This window comes from Periplaneta americana, chromosome 4 (assembly GCF_040183065.1).
Source record: "Periplaneta americana isolate PAMFEO1 chromosome 4, P.americana_PAMFEO1_priV1, whole genome shotgun sequence".
Classification (NCBI taxonomy): Eukaryota; Metazoa; Arthropoda; class Insecta; order Blattodea; family Blattidae; genus Periplaneta; species Periplaneta americana.
Genome location: NC_091120.1, coordinates 38,583,603 through 38,590,949, shown reverse-complemented (window position 1 = coordinate 38,590,949; position 7,347 = coordinate 38,583,603).

Genomic DNA, 7,347 nt, shown 5'->3' with positions numbered 1-7,347 from the left:
TAATAATGGTTCTCATGGTGTCATTGTAATATATTTACAGCATCTGTTTGTTGACTTTATCACCCATTATTATAATCCAATGAGCATGTAATATTAATTATGATAATGGAAATATATATTACTATTGAATAAGTGTTCAGTTAGAAAGGAAGTGAGGCGTTCTCTGGAACAAGAACTTAACTAAAAGATCTTGAATTTGAGATATAGATTTTCAAAAATTTTAAATCTCTTATAACAGCATTGCGCAGAACGACATTCTATTGTTTCTATAGGAAGAAAAGTCTTAGTTAATGTTTTTAGGTATTGCTAGACGTATTGATTTGTGTTTATTTTTCTTTTTCTTTTTTAATCTAGATTAAAATTCCAAGTTTCTTGTTTACGTTAGTTAATTAGTTAGGATACAATTAATTATGATACTTAATCACTCATTTAAAGTTTGTGTGACTGCAACTTGTGTATATTTTTGTGTGGCTTTACTTTGTTTATAGTGTTTTTTTCTCTCTCTTTATTTCTTGTATAGCTTTATTTTGTATATAGTGTATTTTTTCTGTTTATTTCTATTATTGTATTTGTATTCCTCGTGTTGTGGAAGAGAAGGCCTGATGGCCTTAACTACACCAGAATAAATAAATAAATAAATAGATAAATAAACAAATAACTTGTGCAAAAAAAGTTGATGTTTTTGTGGGGGATGCAATATTTTGTCATGAGGAAGATATATTTTTAAGGATTCAATATATGCTGGAAATAAAAAAAAAACGTCGTAAAGTTGTTATTCCAGAGAACTCCTCAATTATATTTTCCACAATTTCCATCAATCTCTGGCATAGGTATAAAAGAATATCCAACAATTTCCGCTGACGTCAATATTAAAGAACACAAATGAAAGAATTAATCCCCATAAATTTCTGTCCCTGCCAATGACTTAATATACTGTATTTGTAAGTAGACCAGTATGAATCGCGAATTCTTAGGTAAATGGTGCTACATTGAAGTATGAGACTATATGAATAATACATTTATTGCAATGGCCAATGCAAGGCTTAGGTCAACCAGCATGCTCGACTTATCCGTGTCACTGGATAACGCAAACCGACTCATAAGAAAATCCGCCTTCTAATAACATATTCAACGACCAATGACCGAGAGACGAAATTTTTCTGCAAATAGCGCAGACTGACTCAGTCGTACGAATAATACTATTTTAATCAGTGGGTATGTGTTACACATCTCCGAGAATTGCCCTTGTACCGTAAGACATCGAGGAATACACGAAAAATATTTAAACCAAATTTTATTTGGTCTACTTACGTAAGACGTAAGTACATACGTAACATGAACCTGGTCATTAATAAACATAACCAGAGTTCAAAGTTTCCACATCAAATGCTTTACTTCGCTACTGAACCTGCAATTTCAAGTGACAACCACGCGTGGCACTTTGATTATTGTTTTAAGAGCACATAATCACATACGAAAGCGGTATCCGCCATCAAACATAGAGCGAATTAAAGACACGTATCGCTTGAACCAAAGGCTATAAGAACAACTGGATTGTAACTTATTATCTTCATTTGTGTGCGAACCTTGCAAGCGATATGTTATCTCTGAAGCTGCTGAAAGAAACACGACTGCGTACATGATATTCACTGTGTGTAAAAAATCTAAAATCGTGTTTAAATATGGAATTAAGTGTAAATGTTATTTGTTTTTTATTCATTTTAGTACTTTGCAATGCGACTGAAATACCTAGAGCTTATTCTTCAAGCACGAGACTAAAGAATGAGAACTTTACAAGTGATGGAAATAATTACGTGGAAAGTCAGTTAAAATTTAACAAGAAGAATAGCAACACAACACCAGTACATCCAATCCCGCATAGTGATACGAAATGGTCACCTTGGACACCGCTACCTAATGGGTACAATGTTAGACACGAATCTTCAGAGAAACATGGAAACATAACGACTTTGAGTGTGAAAAATACTTCAAGCGCTTGGAATTTTGGGGTAAGTGAGAATCGAACTGTGAACCTCACTCCACTTAGTCCTGTGAATAACGAGAAGCTGTTTAATGCTACCAGCAGTAGAAATTCTACAATCAGGTCACATGGAAATGGCACGAACGTAATGAGAAGTTCATCAGATCCAAGGAAGAGCATATTTCATCGTCCTGACCACATGTCTTTCTCCAAGGGAATAACTTATTACTTCTGGGACTCTATTTACTTCATCTTCAAGTGCTTCAAGGACCACTGGAAGAGCGGAGTGGTGGATTGCGTGACGTCTAGAACCACATCACTCTTGGATAACATTTTCGGAGTCGGAAACTCCCGATATCACGAGCTCTTGGGCAAGGAAGGCTTCGATATCCTGCCGTACGGATCCGATCTGGTGGAGTCACCCCGCAACGGCGAAGATGGGCTACGTGAGGGGGAGGAGGACGACGATGAGGAGTATGAGGAGGAAGAAGTTTATGATGAAGGGCATAAGGATTCTAGAGAAGGTAAGCTAAGTAGATAACTCCTGTTTCTTTACTTCATTATCCCTTTCATACTTGAAGTTGGACCTTTTCCTTATCCTCCGTGTTCGAATATTTCATTGTTTATATCTAATTATCCTAGCAAGTACCATGAGTGATATGTGTTCGTTCCATATTCATTGTGGTCTGAGAACTAGTCTCTTATTTTATAAATTTTATTTTATTATTTTCTGATGTTGTTTCTATCATATCCAGTTCCTTCACCATTTGTTATATACAGTGTGTCCCAAAAGTCATGGTAGGGTTTCAGAGGATTATATTTTTTGAATGAATAGAGGTAGAGATAAGGTGACCAGAGTCACATCGATAAAAAAGAGGACACAAAGCTTAAAAAAACGAGGATATTGCTCGAAAAAAGAGGACAAAAATATGTAGACACTTAGATTTAGGTTTATGCCTATATTATTATATAAGAATTTAAATTACGTTAATATCTATTTTATTATAAAATATTTACAGTACATATTTAGGCTTATGAATGAATGAATGAATCAATCAATGAATCAATGAATCAATGACTGAATGTTAGCCATGATGTCCCATGTTGGGCACAGGCCTCCTGTGATGGGGTTAGAACACCCTCGACAGGGATGGCTCAAGTGTACTCGCTTGGTGAGCCAATCCAGGCGAGCTTGTCGTGTCTACCCTACTGTCATGATATGGTTACTAACCCTGTTAAACTTTACTTAGTCTCAGCACTTTGTTCTTTGTTCATTTTATGCACAGTCCACATAATACTAACACCAGCACTTTGACAAACACTGATTGCTATTTACACTATTTAACTAACACTTTCTTAACACTGATTTTACTATTTACAAAATTTATCTCACACTTTCACGAATACTGACTTTACTATTTACACTATCTTAACACTGGTTAAGTTATCTATTTACCATGACCTTTCCTAGTTCCTTCCACAAAACTCTGTTCTTTGTTGTCCTCGGCCATTGCTTCCCCGACTCTTTGGTAAACATGTCAGGACATCTGAGCCGTGGTCTTCCCTGTCCTCTCTTTCCGACGTAGGGGTCCCACATCGTGACTGCATGGGTCCATCTTGTCTGATGTAGTCTCGCCACATGTCCCCCCAGGTTCACTTCGTTGCCGTGGCTCGTTCTGCTGCGTCAGTAGTGTTCGTCAGTCTTTGTAGTGTTTCGTTTGTCATTCTGTCTCGTAGCGTGATACCCAGTATTTTTCTTTGCATCTTCCTCATTTAGGCTTATACTCATATAATATTAATAGTAAATTAGTATCTATTTTATTATAAAGTAATTATGAAAAAATTAAAAATAATGATTTTACAGTTAGCTACATTTGAAAGCCATGGGAACTATAATAAAATCACTAAAGAGAACAGAAAATATCTATTTAGATTTACATTCGCACCTTGATTTACTAGCTATCTCTGAGTATGACCATAACAAGGAGTAGCAGAGAGAGTTATGATCGTTGACAAACAATATATTCCGTCGATGCTGCTGTCACCTACAGGAAAATTACTTGAGAAGGTATCAAACCAGATAATTTCAAAATATCAGACATACAAGTTACAAAAAGGACATTTCTTATTTTATTTTTAAACCCGTCCGGACCCCGGACAAAGGCCAAAAAGGAGGACATGTCCGGACAAAAGCGGACGTCTGGTCGCCCTAGGTAGAGGTAAAAATAAAACTCTTAAAGTTTTTCGTCTGTACTGAGGCACTGAAGGAATCAAAAAACGGTAACAACCGAACAAATTCAATAATTTTCATTGTTACAATTAATTATACAAGATGGATATCCAAACAAAAGTGCAATGTGTTTTGTGGCCTCATCGCTGAACAGCACACGACCTAAAAACTGTTCGTCGTTGTCAGTTTTATTAAGCATATCCACAGCAAACTCTCATACCTTTTGTGATAAAGTGATAATCATCTGAATGAAGTGCATGTAACAATTGAAGTTTATAAGGAATCAGATGAAGACGTTTCTTTAAAACTTTATGAACTGTTGTTTTCGGAAATCCTAATTGTCGGGAAAATTTACGAACTGATTTCTTTGGACTCTGTACAAATGCTCTTCGAACGGCTTCCACCGTTTCATCATTTATCAATGGTCTTTCAGTATGCTTTTTATTCAAAGGCTTCCAGTCTCTTTTAACTGTACAGTATATTCTCGTGTGGTGGTTCTTCGTTAAATACGCGACGAAATTTACGTCGTACACGAGTCTCAGATTCAAATTTTGCCAGCCACAAAACACATTGCACTTATCTTTGGACATCCATTTTGTACAATAATTAATTGTAACAATGAAAATTAATGAATTTTTTCGATTGTTGCTGTCTTTTGTTTCCTTCATTGCCTCAAACTTACAGACGAAAAACTCTGAGAGTTTTATTTTTATCTGGAACCAATATGAAATTTATTACTTACTTACTTACTTACTGGGTTTTAAGGAACCCGGAGGTTCATTGCCGCCCTCATATAAGCCCGCCATTGGTCCCTATCCTGAGCAAGATTAATCCATTCTCTATCATCATATCCCACCTCCCTCAAATCCATTTTAATATTATCCTCCCATCTACGTCTCGGTCTTCCCAAAGGCATTTTTCCCTCCGGCCTCCCAACTAACACTCTATATGCATTTCTGGATTCGCCCATACTGCTACATGCCCTGCCCATCTCAAACGTCTGGATTTAATGTTCCTAATTATGTCAGGTGAAGAATACAATGCGTGCAGTTCTGTGTTGTGTAAGTTTCTCCATTCTCCTGCAACTTCATTCCTCTTAGCCCCAAATATTTTCCTAAGCACCTTATTCTCAAACACTCTTAACCTATGTTCCTCTCTCAAAGTGAGAGTCCAAGTTTCACAACCATAAAGAACAACCGGTAATATAACTGTTTTATAAATTCTAACTTTCAGATTTTTTGACAGCAGACTGGATGATAAAAGCTTCTCAACCGAATAATAATAGGCATTTCCCATATTTATTCTGTGTTCAATTTCCTCCCGAATATCATTATATTAATTGTTATTGTTGCTCCAAGATATTTGAACTTCTCCACCTCTTCAAAAGATAAATTTCCAATTTTTATATTTCCATTTCGTACAATATTCTGGTCACGAGACATAATCATATACTTTGTCTTTTCGGGATTTACTTCCAAACCTATCTCCTTACTTGCTTCCAGTAAAATTCCCGTGTTTTCCCTAATTGTTTGTGCATTTTCTCCTAATATATTCACGTCATCCTCATAGACAAGCAGCTGATGTAACCCGTTCAATTCCAAACCCTCTCTGTTATCCTGGACTTTCCTAATGGCATACTCTAGAGCAAAGTTAAAAGGTAAAGGTGATAGTGCATCTCCTTGCTTTAGCCCACAGTGAATTGGAAACCCATCTGACAGAAACTGACCTATACGAACTCTGCTGCTTCTACCTCTATTAATTAAAAAAAAATATATAATTCTCTGACTTTTGGGACACAGTATATGCAGTATGAACTGTAAATAATGTAATTAATTTCAGGGGGTTATTCTTTGAGATATTTCTAAGAAATAAGTTTAATACAATTTTGTTCGTTTTTTGCTTCCTTTTATATGAAGTATTTCATAGAGTGTTTTGGGAAAGCCATTGATTAATTTCCAATAAGCGCAATCAATTTAAGAGAGCAGTATATTAAGATAATAATTTATTGAAATAACTTCAGTTTTGTCCTTTAAATGTGCAGAACTTAAATCCGAACAAATGTAACTCTTCATTCTGCAAAGGAAATTTACTATGTTACATATGTTCGGATCAAATATCTACACATTTAAAGGACAAAACTAACATTGTTTTGATCATTTATTATCTAATACACTGCTCTCTTAAATTGACTGAGCATATTAGGAATTAAATCAATGACTTTCCCAAAAGACGCTATGAAATGTTTAATATACAACAATTTCTATCTCGAAAAGGAAGCAAAAATTAGCAAAATTTTGTTAAACTTTTTTCCTTTAAAATATCTCAACGAATAATTCCCTGAAATTAATGACATGACTTACAGTACATCCTGCACATATATATATATATTGTACTGTGAGTACTGATTTATAGTCTTACATTTACATTATTTCTCACTTACAGAGTTATCCGAAAGACATAGCAATTTTAAAGTTACTAAAAAAATTTGCACACACGAACAGGATGTTGTTGTAACATAGTAGGCCTATTAGTATTAGGATTTTTTGTCATCTATATTGAATTTAGATAAGAATACTGAGCATATTTTTCAATTTAGAATTTAGACAAACCATTTATTACACGAAAGGGACTACGATAACTTAAATTAGTAGGTAAATAAATATGTTGTAAACATTGTTTTTGTTTCATGGCCAAGAAATTTCCACTCACTGTTCACGTTCACATTTGAGGTGTATTTTATATTCATTCGTAAATATGACATTCATTAATAATAATTTGTGTTCTTTATTCTTGGATACACTCTTTTAATAGCTATACAATCACTGATGAACGTTATTGAACAAGACGTAACAACTACTTCACTGTATTAATATTATAAAATCTTGTGGTAAATTACCTGGTTGACTAGTTTAGTCAGTTAGTATTCAGAGGATGACGCAAACCACGTCGAAATTAGTCAAGCAGGTAATTTACCACAAGAACTTATAATACTAAAACAGTGAAGTAGTTGTTGCTTGTTCAGTAACGTTCATCATTGAATAGTTTTTAATTATATTTAATTTTAGATTCAATGTTAACTCTAGACAATTTATGCGTAAAAAAAATTTGAAATTTCAAATAATTCCCTGTTGGATTT